The sequence below is a fragment of the Arachis ipaensis genome, chromosome B04 (assembly GCF_000816755.2).
Source record: "Arachis ipaensis cultivar K30076 chromosome B04, Araip1.1, whole genome shotgun sequence".
Lineage (NCBI taxonomy): Eukaryota > Viridiplantae > Streptophyta > Magnoliopsida > Fabales > Fabaceae > Arachis > Arachis ipaensis.
In genome coordinates this window covers 93,844,693-93,859,682 of record NC_029788.2, presented here as the reverse complement: position 1 = coordinate 93,859,682, position 14,990 = coordinate 93,844,693, and positions in this window count along the sequence as shown.

The window sequence follows — 14,990 nt, the reverse complement described above, 5'->3', positions numbered from 1 at the left end:
GAGAGTGAGAGGGTGAAAAAAATATTATTTTTAATTTTTTAATATTATTTTTAATTATTTTTATTAATAATGAAGGGTAATATGGTAAAAAATAAAATTAAAGTAGAAAAAGACGATTTTATAACGTTTTGTAACGTTGAGGATGATTTTAATAACAAAAAAAGGTCGGGGACGATTTTGATTTTCACCCCAGACCTTAAGGACGAAATCAGTACTTAACCCTACGGTTTTCAAATACTTTTAGTGTCGTATGCATAAGGATGCAAAGGTAGGAGTGTGATTGCAAAGCAAACGTTACAAGGTAGGCTTAATGCAACAGATGACATGGTTCAAACATGTGATAGTAAAGCAAGGCATCGAGGCTATAAAACAGGATGGGGTTAAAACGACGTGCTTAACATCCGTACACTAATCTCATATCAACCTTAAGGCTTCAACTTTCTAACTCCATCAAGCACTTTACAACCCCATAGCCCATCATAATAACACCCACAAGCTCGTTTGCAAGGAACAAAACACCCACAACTCATAACGTGGTACACCTACCGCGTCACCTTCCATGTACACATATCACATCTTAAAGAACTAACGCATCGCATTGCTACGTCTACAGGTCACACGTGACATCAAAACAATTCTTGAGTCTACTCAGAAGGATACAAGATTTTAGCAAGGAGAAACAATGTCAAGGATAATGCTCATAGACTTGAGGGAATGCATCCAATTCCAGGTAAACAAGGATGCTTAAGCAATGAAGTTTGCTAGAAATAAATCAATTGATAACTTCAAAGATAACCCTTAGATCAAAGAAATTCAATAGGACCAATAAGAAGAGAACCAGCGCCTTAGTTCGAAACAAATTCAAGTTGAGTCGAAGAAGTAGGAGGTTTACAGAAAAGAATATCTCAAACCCAAGGCAAAGCTCACAGAACTCAAGAGCACGATTAAAAATATTTCCGAATACATTGTTCATAAAAGAATCGAAAACTTGCAGGAAATCACTTCGCAGTCTAAAAGAAAAGTTGAGCAACAAACATTCTTCAAAATAGTAGCAAACGCATAAACGTGGCTATTCATGTTGAAGTAGATTATGTAGAATTTTAAAAACAAAATGCACACCGATTTGGCTAAGAGCTAAAATATTTCCTCAAGTATTTTAGAAAAATAGTTAGGTGCTTAACCTAACCAAAAGCAATCATAAAACTCGGAAGAAAAATCAAATGCTTGTTCAAAGATTCTCAAAGTCCATATTCAAACAAGCTTGTATAAAATTTATAGCGAGGACGAAAGAGGAAGTTAAACTCCTTTTAGAAAAGAAATTCCGAGGTAAAAATTTGCTTATAATTTGGTAAAGAAAATAAGTGGTGCGTTACAATCGAACAGGTTTCCACTAAACAAGGAAGCTTTCAAAACTTCATTTAAAATAGCATATGCCAATTTAAAACAACTTTGTCAAAATTGAATGATGACTTCCATTACAATCAAGCAGCTAAAAAATAAATTCAATTTAGAACTTCTTCAAAGAGAATTCAAACTCCTTTATAAAATTTAAAACAAGACTCCAAAAGTATACTTGGAATCAACATCTCAGAAGGATATTCAAGAAAATTAGGATGTACTTAAAAAGGAGTCAAGCCTTATAAGAAAGCATCTTAAATCCAGGTAGTTCAAACAAGATCCACCAGGCATGAGATTTACGAGAGAAGGGAAGCTGTGAGTGATGGTAATGCTCACAAGAGATAAAAGAATGATTAAGAACAGAATCAAATATGACATTCATAGAGATAAAAAGCTTAATAAGGCACGAGTCCGCTCATAAGAAGAAAGCTATGAGTCCAACATTTTCAAAAGAACAACAATGGCATAAAGAATGTAGCATGCTAGACCAAACTCAAATAAAAAATGAATTAAGTAAAGTGCATCAACAAAAATCAACCGGAATAAAAGCGAAGAATCCCTTTTTTCTAGAATTTTGAAAAAAATACCAAAATACATAATCAAATAAAGATGTGCATTGAAACTATAGTAAAATTACTAGAAAGTCAATTTGTATTTAAAGTAAATGCAGTCCGTAAACCAGTAAAGTATAGGCGAGGTATTAGAAATAAATAATTGTTAAATTGTATAAGTGATCTTCAAAGTTTTATATATAGATAAGTATATATCTAATCAACAGCAATTTTTATAAAAATCTCAAAATTGGCTGTAATCACTGTCAAATAAGAGAAAAATTGAATCAACAATTTCTTTAAAAATGGACTCAGAATCCAGAGTTAAAAGGCACAGCGCATTAAGACAAGTTCAAAGCTATATCAAAGAATACGTGAATCAAGAAGAACTCAAACAGAGAAAGATAGATGCAACCAGGATTTCAAACAAGCATATGTAATTAAGATCAAACAAGAATGCATATGAATAGAGGAATAGAGTTGAAAAATCAAACTACTTTTCAAAAAGAATAGCAGACAAGAACTTCAAGTTAGGATATGAAAGAACAGACTCGAATAGAATTCAAGACACACAACTGAATAGCCTCGAGAAACAGTTTCCTAACGTTCCCAAAACCTGCGATTCGCTTTACCCAAAACTCGTATATCATCTATGATAACCCATTAGTGCTCTCATATACATAATTTGCTAGTATTAAGCCGGCCAAACTTAATATCAGGAATTATGCAATGCAAGACTAACAGCGTTAATCAATAGACCGTCATGTGTATAAAGCTCTAATTCTCGTCATTCGACAAGACCTAGTATATGACAAACGCTCAGAGTATGCAATCGAAGCATATTCGGTCCATTCATCAGGCTCTACTGGAAGGACTGCTCTAATACCATCTGTAACAGCCCAGACCACCCGCTAGCACGATATTGTCCTCTTTGGGACACAAGGCCTCACGGTTTTACCTTTGACGATAGGGATGATAGCCGAAGCTCCCCACACTATTGTAAGGTCCCACATCGGTTGGGGAGGGAAACGAAGCATGCCTTATAAGGGTGTGGATACCTCTCCCTAGTATGACGCGTTTTGACGAGTGAGTGTGGGGGCTTCGACTATCATCCCTATCGTCAAAGGGAAAACCGTGAGGCCTTGTGTGCCAAAGCAGACAATATCGTGCTAGCGGGTGGTCTGAGCTGTTACAGATGGTATCAGAGCCAGAGCCCGAATCGATGTGCCAGCGAGGGCGCTGGGCTCCTTTAGGGGGTGGATTGTAAGGTCCCACATCGGTTGGGGAGGGGAACGAAGCATGCCTTATAAGGGTGTGGATACCTCTCCCTAGCATGATGCGTTTTGACGAGTGAGTGTGGGGGTTTCAGCTATCATCCCTATCGTCAAAGGCAAAACCGTGAAGCCTTGTATGCGAAAGCGAACAATATCATGCTAGCGGGTGGTCTGGACTGTTACATAAATGAATTTGGATCTAAATTAAATGTTAGAACTAGAATATAAATATATTTTGACATTAGCTATTCTTATATATTTTTTTGATACATTTAATTATTGAGTTCATACAAATGAATGTTTCGTTTTTACACTCTAAATTTTAAATATGTTTATCTGTGCTTTTAAGGAGTGAATATTCACACAATTAAAGGGTGCAAAGTAAGGAGCTCGGTAAAATTTGGAAATATTAATATGTTGACTATATTAGGTAGTTCAATGGTTTTTAGACAAGGTAAGTAAATATCCACATCACTCATAAAAAATATTATTTGATTTTTTTTTACATATTTAAAATATCTCTGTATCAGTTTAGATAAATGTTTTTTGAGTACATATTTGTTCTTGTTAAAAGTACATAAATAATATAATATTTTAGTGTCTTTTTTTCATAATAAATAATCATCATAAATAGGGCACAAAATTAATAAATACCTAAGATTATAATAGAAACTAACCATACAAATAATACTCTATCAATTACACAGAATTTTAACAAATCATTGATATATATATAAAGAAAACTTGGAACATATTTGGCAAAGCATTTGACTTAAATATTATTTCTTATTAAGTTGGATACATGTGTTTTTTCGTAATGTAAATGAATAGTGGGATATTTTGATACTTATTTAGTTTTAATATAAATGATCATCATAAATAGTTAACTAAAATATTAAATTCAAAAGATTATAATAAAAACTAACTATACAAATAATACTCAATAGAGTACACAAAAAGAATTTTAACTAATATGCATTATCCAATCCAAATAATTTTCATATGTTAAGAAAACCTGGAAATTGTTTAGCATAGCATTTTACTCAAATATTATTTTTATTAAGTTGGATACATATTTGTTTTTTTCTTAATGTACATGAATAGTGGAATACTTTGAAATTTATTTTTTTTTTGGTATAAATAATCATCATAAATAATAAACTAAAACAACAAATACTTAAAATTCTAACAAACACTAATCACACAAATAATAATCTACAATATAACAAAAAAATTTAAACTAATACCGAATCCAAATAATTTTAACTTGTGAAAAAAACTTCGGAATTATTCAGCAGGGCATTTTACCTAAACATTATTTATAATTATTTTAGATACGTATTTGTATCCGCTTAATATAAAAATAGTGGAATATTTTGGGTCATACATTCCATTTCATAATAAATAATTTTCATAAAATTGACTAAATTACTATAAATTTAATATTTTATAAAAAGAAACTAGCAACACATGTAAACATTTGTAGAGTACACAAATTTTTTTTAACTAATATCAAATTCAAATAATTTTAACTTGTAAAGAAAACTTTTAAATTATTTGACAGTATTTTAGTGAAATATTATTTTTTTCTAAGTGTTTTATAGTAAATTAATATTCATTAAAGTTAAATAAAATAACAAATACTTACAATTCTAGCAAACACTAATCACACAAATAATACTCTACAGAGATCACAAAAAATTTTAAACTAATACCAAATTCAAATAATTTTGACATATAAATAAAACTTGGCAATTATTTGGCAGAGCATTTTTAACATGTTTGTTTCCTCTTTATTTGTATGTAATTGTTATTTATTTTGATATATTTTCATACTATAATAGATATGGATAAAAGCTAGATTTTAAAGCCACATGATAGTGTAGAATATAGGCAAGGATTGAACAATATTTTAGATTTTGCATTTGCTAATGTATCGTCCGATAGTATAATAAAGTGTTCATGTCCTCAATGTAGGTTTCAATTTACGCAAACAAAAGAGAATACATGTAACCACCTATTGAGAAGGCCCTTTTTCCCTGGATATACTATTTGGTTGCATCATGGTGAGAAACCAAGTAAAGAGAGCTCTAGTTGGAAACAAATAACTGAAAATCTTATATTTTAAGTAAATTCAATATCACAAATGGTCAATGAGGCATTCAATATCACAATGCAATATGGAAGTGAGGACACAATAAAGGGTGAACATGTCGAAGACGAGGAAGAAGAGTTGTCGTATTTATATGAAGGTCTAGTTGTGAGGTGAGGACAGGAATTATATTCCGGATGCTCAAAATACTCAAAGTTATCCTTCATAAAAAGCTTTATCATATTAAGTGTATGTGTGATGTCAGTGACAAGGCAATGTTCGTGATTCTAGATTTATTGCGGGATGCATTTGAGCAAGCAAAACTTTCGAGGACATTTATAAAGTCAAAAAGACTATCAGAAAGTTGGGTGTTGAATACAAAAAGATAGATGCATGTCCAAATGATTGCATGCTATACTTGACTAATTGCAAGTGATTTGGGACTTCAATATGGAAGCAAAAGACGTAGAAGGGTTCTATTATTAAGCTTAATATACATGTCAGTAGAAATGGGAAACCTTTACCAGTAAAGACTATTCATTACTTTTCTCTTATACCACGACTATAATGGTTATTCATGTACAGTAAACATCAGTTGACATGTTATGGAATAAAGAAGCTCGTAATAAGGATAGTTTGTTGAGGAATCTAAGAGACTCTGAAGCATGGAAAAACTTTGATACAAAGTATACTAATTTTTCCTAGAATCTGCACAGTGTTCGGCTAGCCTTAGCTAGCGATGGATTTTATCCTTTTGAAAACATGAGATGTTGTTGATATATATAATGCTAATAAGAAAAACACTTCCAAGATGTTTATGATAATGTGGTGTTCACTATATTAAATGATAGTAGGAAATCAAAAGATAATATCAAAGCTCGAAAAGATATACAGTACATGAGCATAAGGCCTGCCTTATGGCCGTGCAAAGGTGGTAAATATCTTTCTGCCATATTTACAATCTCAAATACACAAAATGATGTATTTCTGAAGACTACAAAATGTGGTATTTCCTAATGAGCACTCCAGCAATATTACTCTTGTGTTAACTTGCGACAGCATAATTGTCTGGATTGAAAAGTTATGACTGCCACATTCTAATGGAGCATTTACTACCAATTTTACTGAAGAATGCATTGCTTGCCCCGGTGTCCACTGTAATAGCCAATCTTTCATCATTTTTCTAAGAACTTTGTGGGAAAGACATAAACCCTTTGACAGCTTGCTGACCTCCAAAATCATGTCATCTATACCCTGTGTCATATGGAAATGATCTTTCCTTCATCCTTCTTCACTGTCGTAGTTCACCTTATCGTGCATCTCATTGATGAAGTAATTCTTAGTGAATAGTTAATGACACTTTAGATGGAGCAGAGACTGAGACACATGATAATTTAGTTAAGGTCACCTCCCTTTGGAATTGGCATTGCCATGCATTTTGATCTCAATAAGGTTCCAAAAGAAGACAATGGGATTTTAGATGGACAGCAAATAAAAAATGATGTACATGTTGCAGATAGAAGTGTCAATCTGAACAAAAAGTCATAGTTTAGAGATGATCTATCAGATCCTCTAGCACGTGAAACATGTAGATTCATGATAGTGCATTTTTGGTCAGGTCAATACGATGTTTCAAGAAAAAATTTACCTGAGTAAAGCACTAGTAGTTGATGATGTAATGGATTTGTCAATCTTTAAATTTAAAAAATGGATTGATTTATCATATTTTGATGGTTAGGGTCGTAGTATTAGATATTTGACTATGGTATAAATATCTTGTCATGTTAAGTAAGGTGCAACTTGGAAGGATCCTTAATTTATGCTTAATTGAACTTTGTTTTACTTTTATGAATCCATCCTAAACATTGACTTATTGTTTCTTTTAAATTTCTAAATGCAAATTTAAAAGACCTTATACTAAAGAAAAAAAATTAATTACTAAATTTGTGCACATGATAAACAAATTTGAAATATTATTTTAAATTATTTTGTTTAAGGTTTTGTTTTGAAATTTTTTTGGCAACAACTTTTATTTTGTGAAATTGCACTATTAATGAAGAAAGAAACATCATACTAGGGCCTTATAATTTTGTGGCAGTTAAAAAAGAAACCGCTGCTAAATAAACTAAATTAGCAGTGATTGATACAAAACCGTCACAAAATCTAAACGTATTTGGCGACGCGTACTTTTTCGTTGCATTGACCACCGCCAAATGTCCTTTTTGTAGCAGTTTGGGTCAAACCGTTGATAAAATTTCACTACATTAAAACGTCAGCCTATTACACCACATTTGTCACAACCTAATCTATCTATGACTGGCGCTTAGGGAAATCTTCCCAAGCAAGCCTCAGAAATCGATATTACAAAAAATAGAAACAAACAGAATTTCAATTATACTAAAAGGCAATGTATCCTCAGGCATTATATTTAAAACATATTCAGCATATTTACAGAAAATTCTACTTTAATATTTACAGCAAAGCATGATCTATTAGTTTCATCTACTAAAATATTTACAAAACAACATACTCAAGTCACTAAAGTCAGATCCTGCCTGTATCACAGGGAGCAGTTTAACAGTCTAAATAGCTTTAAAGCTATTTAAACGAAACATCAAGCCCTCGAACAATAAAGGGCTTACCAACACAAATAAAACTAGAGCGGAACAGATGAAGTTGGATTAGGATCAAGACCCATATCTGAAAAAAATAAAAGTACAACAGAGTGAGTTTTGCAATTCAGTGGTAAACAGAGCATCTATAGCCCCACAAAAGACAATTGTATAATTAATAAACTCTTAGTTAAAATAAATCCACTTTAATAATAGTGACAAAATATACTCAAACTCAATGATAATTAATTATAAATATCAACATTCAAACTCCTTTATTTATAACAATATACGTAAAAGGTTATCTAATCCAGAAGAGTCAAAATAACAGACAGAAATCACACTTAGGTTGTTTTCATTTGTGTGAGTTCTGAAACATACATGTTCAACTGGTTTTGTGGACATGAAATAGATAGGAACCATTTCATCTCACATGGTCCTGAAAATGCAATTATATACTGACAAGGTGCACCAAGTCTAGCGCTTACTGCCGCTAGCTACAATTTCTATCTACTACTACATAATTGACTTTTATTAACATTTAAAAAATGTTACCAAATTATATTAAAATGTTACCTATGTATATTAGTAACATTTTAACAAATGTTAAATATACCTTATGTTACTAAAGAGTTTTACTAATATTTTTCTAAAGATTTAATAACATTTAGTAAAAATGTTACAAAAGATATTCTATAGTAATATTTTAAGAAATGTTACAATAGATATTTCTTGGTAACACTTAGAGAAATGTTATAATAGATAGTTTTTGTAATACTTAAAAAAATGTTACCATAGATATTTTTTGTAACACTTAAAAAATATTACAATAGATATTTTATGTAACATTCAGAAAAATGTTACCATAGATATTTTTTGTAACATTTAAAAAAATGTTACCATAGATATTTTTTGTAACACTTAAAAAATGTTACAAAAGATCTTTAGTAATATTTTTTTAGTTATATTATACTATTTTTTATTTTATATTATACACAATATAAATATACTAAATTAATTACTACAACATAAAATATTTCATTAAATTCGCAAAATGAAATTTTTATAGACTCTTTTATTAATCAATAATCATTGTACAAGTTTGCTTCGTGATGCAAATAAAATGAGAAAAAAATACTTATAGCAACTTCTCAAGGCCTCTTCCAATTCTTCCCGATAATCCCAACCCAGCAAGATTGATCTCAGTGACTCTTCCTGTTGCTGGATTGCTTTGAACCCGGTTCCATGAACAAGCACTTGAATCATCTTTCCATGAAGCAAGAGATGAAGAAGGGTCATGGAGGTCTGATTTGAACACAATTAGGCCAAGAACATCATCATTCAGCTGAACTTTATTCATGTCATTGTTGTCTCCATAGCAAAAACTCAAAACTGGTTAGTTAACTAGTTAAGTTTACAAACACAAACAGAAATAGAAACAGAACAGGCATGACAATATCATATCACAATAGTCGTAACATGTCACATCATATCCAAGTCTTCCTTCTCTCGCTCTAGTTACTAACTACTAACACTTTGCTTTCTTGTGCAAAATATTGTTAGGATAACTAAATGAATTTCGGAAATGAAGCGAGGAAAGAAAAAGGAGCGCCTTAGCAGCTGGAGATGCAATTTTGAAATCACCAGTGTCCTCTTCGGAACTCTCGGGATTGAATTGAGCAGATCTTAACATTAGAAATTCAATCAATTCATGGCCAACAAATCTTAAACATAAGCCCTTGCATGCTGCAAGTTACTCCCTCATGGCTTGAACATAAGCCCTCCTACTCTCAAAAACACCATATATTAATTAAGTTAATTAACTCCCAATTTAAACCCAACATATATATTACTCGGTTTATTAATTAATTTGATTACCTGGAGAGTAGGGAAGGTGATTTAGGGGTGGATAAAATTAGTGGCTTCCATTAAGTGAAGACATATCTAATGCAATGCAAATAATGTTAATAATAGACAAATAAACTGTTAGAGATATCCCAGATGAAAAAAACCTAATCAACACCCAATGCATTCAGCATTGATTTGTTTTTGGGGCAAGACATCCATCATGTTTAAATACATAAAGTAATGTATTTAAGTCAAAAAAAGGAGGAAAAAAAAAAAGATAATACTAGATAAACAAGTGCGTCAAAACCAAAATATCTAATGATATGGAAGAACATAACTACCTCCCCAGGTTCAACACTTATAACATGAGGTGAGAAGGCCATCCCTGCAGAACTATTCATCCATTCACCTAGAAAACAAAACATACACAAGAATGCCAAATAACACATTTTCAAAGCAAATTTTTTAGATAAAACACATCCAAGCATAGCAGATAATGATAAATTTGTTAACCCCACATGGGTTATCATTTAAAAGAGCTACACACAAAATAGAAGGAAAAAGCGCAAAAGCCACTGGCCAGATTTTCATGGTTCTTCTAAGACAAACATTATGTTCGGTTATTCATGGCTACCAAGAAATGATATCAAGAGGAATCAAATTACACAATACTAGTAACCACAATAGATGGAAAAACAATCCAACCATATAAACTGCAATGTGTCTATAAATGAAAAGCTATTACTATGAAATGAAAGGCCACACATCCACCCTTTTCATTCAGTAGATTATAATGACAGCAAATAAAGAAAAATTTAAAATAAGTCACAGGAAATTAACCAGATATTCACATAGTTATCTACATCTACATTAAGCAAATAGCCAGCCACATACCACTTTGTACATCAAATACAACAAAGTAATCAAACAATAAACGATAATGCTAAAGCTAAGTATACCTAGAGAAGCTAGCTGTTGCTTCCTTCCACTTCCAGGGGGCGTCCGCACTGCTTCTTTTCCAAGGGAGTATCAGAGCCAGGAGAGGAATTAGCAGTGGCAAAGAGCCTCAAAGAAACAGGTCCACCAAGACCATACTTTCTTGGCCTCCCTCTTTTCTTCTTTATAGGCTCCCCTGAAGATGGAGGAGGTGCACCACCACCACCACCACCACCATAAATAGTAACATAAAATTCTGTGAGGCATTTCTTCAAACACCTTAAATGCACTTCCAAAAGAATAAAGAACTTTTATTAAAAAAATTCAGACTCAAAAAAATTGGATTTATTATCATTCATCAAACACAACATATGCATTCATTGGCATAACAATGAAAATTCATTAACTATAATCTTTTAGCTATAATTGGTAAGCCAAATGAATAAACAAATTCAGCAAAAACTAAGAGAAGTTACTTGTGCTGTTGAAGTTTCTCTTTTTCGATCTGCAATAAGAAACTCCATTGCATGATGTTGATGAATAGCTTAAGGCACAATCAGGTAAGAGAACTAGCATGAAAGACTTGTGAACCTATCAAATCAACCTTTTCATTTCCAAAATGATTGAAATGAGTAGTGAAACATGAAATTAACAAAAGGCACAATTTTCAGAAGACATGGATTCAATTCAATGAGATTAACTTTAGACACAAGAACACAAGCATAAAACAATAGATTATGTGCTAAGTACCTTAAGAGTTTCCAATTCAGATCATAGAGTAGAGAACTCACGTTGACGGTGACAATGGCGCGACGAAGGCTTCGAGGACAGTGGCGGAAGAGAGATCGAAGAGTCAGAGCAAGAGATTGAAGAGGATTAAAAGGTGGATTCAAAACTTCAGAGCAGAACACGCGACTGTGGTTTCCATCTTGAGGAGAGATCGAAGAGGCAGAATAAGAAATTGAGCAGGATGGAGATGAGATTTCACGTTTCAAAGCACTGAGAGTGAGAGTGAGATGTGGTTTCGATTTTGAAAACTGAGAATAGAATAGGTAACACTTTTTGTAACTTTTTTTAAAAAAATAAATATATTTGCTAACACTTGAGTATAAATGGTAGTTAAAATTTAATTTTATGATAAGTACTAACATTTTAACAAATGTTAACATATAAATGTTACTAAAAGTCTAAAATATAGTAGTGATCATAGAACCTTCCAAAATATTTTGGCATACAAATTATGTTCAAGCTAAAAGTTGTCAAACAAATCAATAAGTGAATTATCAATACAATAGGAACTTTACATTCAAATTATATATGCAAGATAATATTTACATTATAGTTTAATTTCTCAAATGACAACTTAATTCATTTCAACGCAAAATATTATGTCTCAAGTGAGATTTTCTTTGTAAAATATTTAACATAAACATCATTGAAAGAGCAGAAGATTGATGGTTTAGAAGTTATGGTAAATACTCGTTGCAAGTATAGTTACTAAACCATGCAATCAACCTTACAAATGTTTTGGTTGTCACAAGTAACAAACCCCTTTAAAATTGATAACCGAGTATTTAAACCTCGGGTCGTCTTCTCAAGGAACTGCAGGGAAGTATATTCTTATTATTGGTTATGGAGATTGTAAATTCGGGGTTTTAAGAATGAGGAACAAATATGACAAATGATTTAAATAGCAATTAAAATAAATAAATACTATAAAGCAAACTTTTGGCAAGGTATGAGAAATTGGAAGTCCAGACTTAGTTATTCTTATCAATAACAATGGAAGTTGAATCTTAAATCCACTTAGTTAACCTTTACTAAAGTAAAGGAAAGTCAAGGGACTAATTAGTTTGATCTTTGAATCCTATTTATTTCCTAAGAAAAGGTTGGGATTATTGAAGCTCAGTTCAATTAGCAAAGATAACAGTTATCAATTATGTTGAGATAAGATAACTCCTGAGTTACTGCTTTCTTAACCAAGACCAAAAGAGGAAAAAGTAAATTTGCTGGAATAAAAATGCCTTCAGATGTAAAGCAACAATAACATAAATTAAAGAAAGCAATCATGAATTGAAATACCTCAAATAGCATTAATAAGGGAAATTATAATCTAACATGAAGGGTTCATAAACTAAATTGGAAAAATAAATAAAAATAAAGAACCTTGGATTGAGATTCACTCCTAAAACTAAGAGAAGTCCTAAATCCTAAGAGAGAGAGGAGAGAACCTCTCTCAAAACTAGATCTAAATCATGGAAAGTAACTAAATTGGCGAGCTCTGCCTGAATGGATGCGTTCCCACACTTTATAACCTCTGGTCTATGCCTTCTGGACTTGGATTGGGCCAAAAAGGGCTTCAGAAATCGCTGGAAGCATTTGCTGCAATTGCTGGTGCGTAGCCTCTGTCACGTGTCCGCGTGGGTCACGCGGTCGCGTCATTCTGAGCTTTTCTTGTCACGCGGTCACGTCAGTCATGCGACCGCGTCATGTTCGTTCTACTTAAGGCGCGCGGTCGCGTCAGTCATGCGGCCGTGTCGCTGTTGATTCGCGCTTGGCACGCGATCGCGTCGTTTATGCGACCGTGGATGCCAGTTTCTTCAGAACTCCGTTTTGCACTTTCCTTCCATTTTTGTATGTTTTCTTTCCATCCTTTAAGTCATTCCAACCTTAGAAGATCTGAAAACTACTCAACACACTGATCACGGCATCGAATGAAATTAAAGGTAATTAAAATAATTAATTTTAAAGCATAGAAAACATGCTTTTCACATACATCATATAATAAGGAAGGAGAAGTAAAACTATGCAATTAACATGAATAAGTGGGTGAAGGATTGAATAAATCACTCAAACTAAGCAAAAAATATATCATAAAATATGGGTTTATCAACCTCCCCACACTTAAACAATAGCATGTCCTCATGCTAAATCCAAGGTAATAAGTAAGGTTAAAGTGATGGAATGTCATGCAATGCAATCTAATCTAAATGCAACTACCTAAATGCATCATGCAATTCTAATTTATTCACTCATATATAAAGTTTGAAGGTAGTTAAATTAATTCACATTCTCAAGGAGTCATATATGTATATATAGCCAAGCCTTAGATAATCAATAAGCACTTTTACAATTGAGATGGGAGAAAAAGTATTTTATGAACTTGCAAGACAATTAGATAATTCAAACAGAGATAAATGTTAATGAGCTATTGAACCCTCACTGGATTTGTGTTTACTCTCTAGTCGCTCAGTGTTTATTGGGTTAATCACTCTATTCCTCTTTTTATTCTTCCTTTCTATAACTTTGTTCTTCATCTAACCAATCAACAATTATAGAATACAGTCATACCAAAAATCATGAGGTCTTTAATTAAGGTTGTAATGGGGCCAAGGTAAAGGTAAGGATATATGTATAAGGCTAAGTGAGCTAATAAGTGAATCCTTAATTAGACTAAGATCTCACCTAACATATATACTTAGTAAAACAAAACTTCTTTACCTATTTTCCCACATTTTTCCACTTGATGTTACATGCTCATGTTTCAATTTTTTTATTTTTATCCCATGTGCATTGCTTTTATTTTGCATTTGGAAAATTCTTTTGTATCCCCTTTATTAAATACTGAAAAATAACCTTTTTTTTAATGCACATGGTAATTTAATCACTTTGATTTCTCATGAGTATGCTTTCCAAAATTTCTTAATTGAGTTATTTTATTCCTTTCAATTTTTCTACCTTTTGTTTTTATCATCCATGTTCCCAATAGGTTTTCCACATTTCAAACTATTCATAATTTTCTATCTTAAGCTAACCAAGGATTCAACTTGGGATTTTATTTTGTTTTTCTGCTTAAGGCTAGTAGTGTGGCTAATAGAATGAAAGGGGATTTAAGGGCTCAAGGGGGCTAACAAGGGTGATGTAAAAGGTAGGCTATTTTGGGATAAGTGAGCTAAAATCAAATAATAGCCTCAATCACTCTCTTGGTATATATCTACATTCTATATTCTATATTCTATATTCTATAATCGGACATATAGATTAAAACAAAGTAAAGAATACCAGAATATAAAAGAAGGGCGGAACACACAGGAATAAAAATTATGGTTTATGGTTTACCATACAATTAAGCTCAAAACTCACAGGCTATGTGTTCTCTAGCTCAAAAATCATTTATCACTTATGTATGTCATGCAGGTTTAGTTAAAAATTCCCATTATTCTCAATGTAAAACTTAAGGTGGCTTTAAAGTTCTAGTGTTTCTCCTTGATGAAGTGTT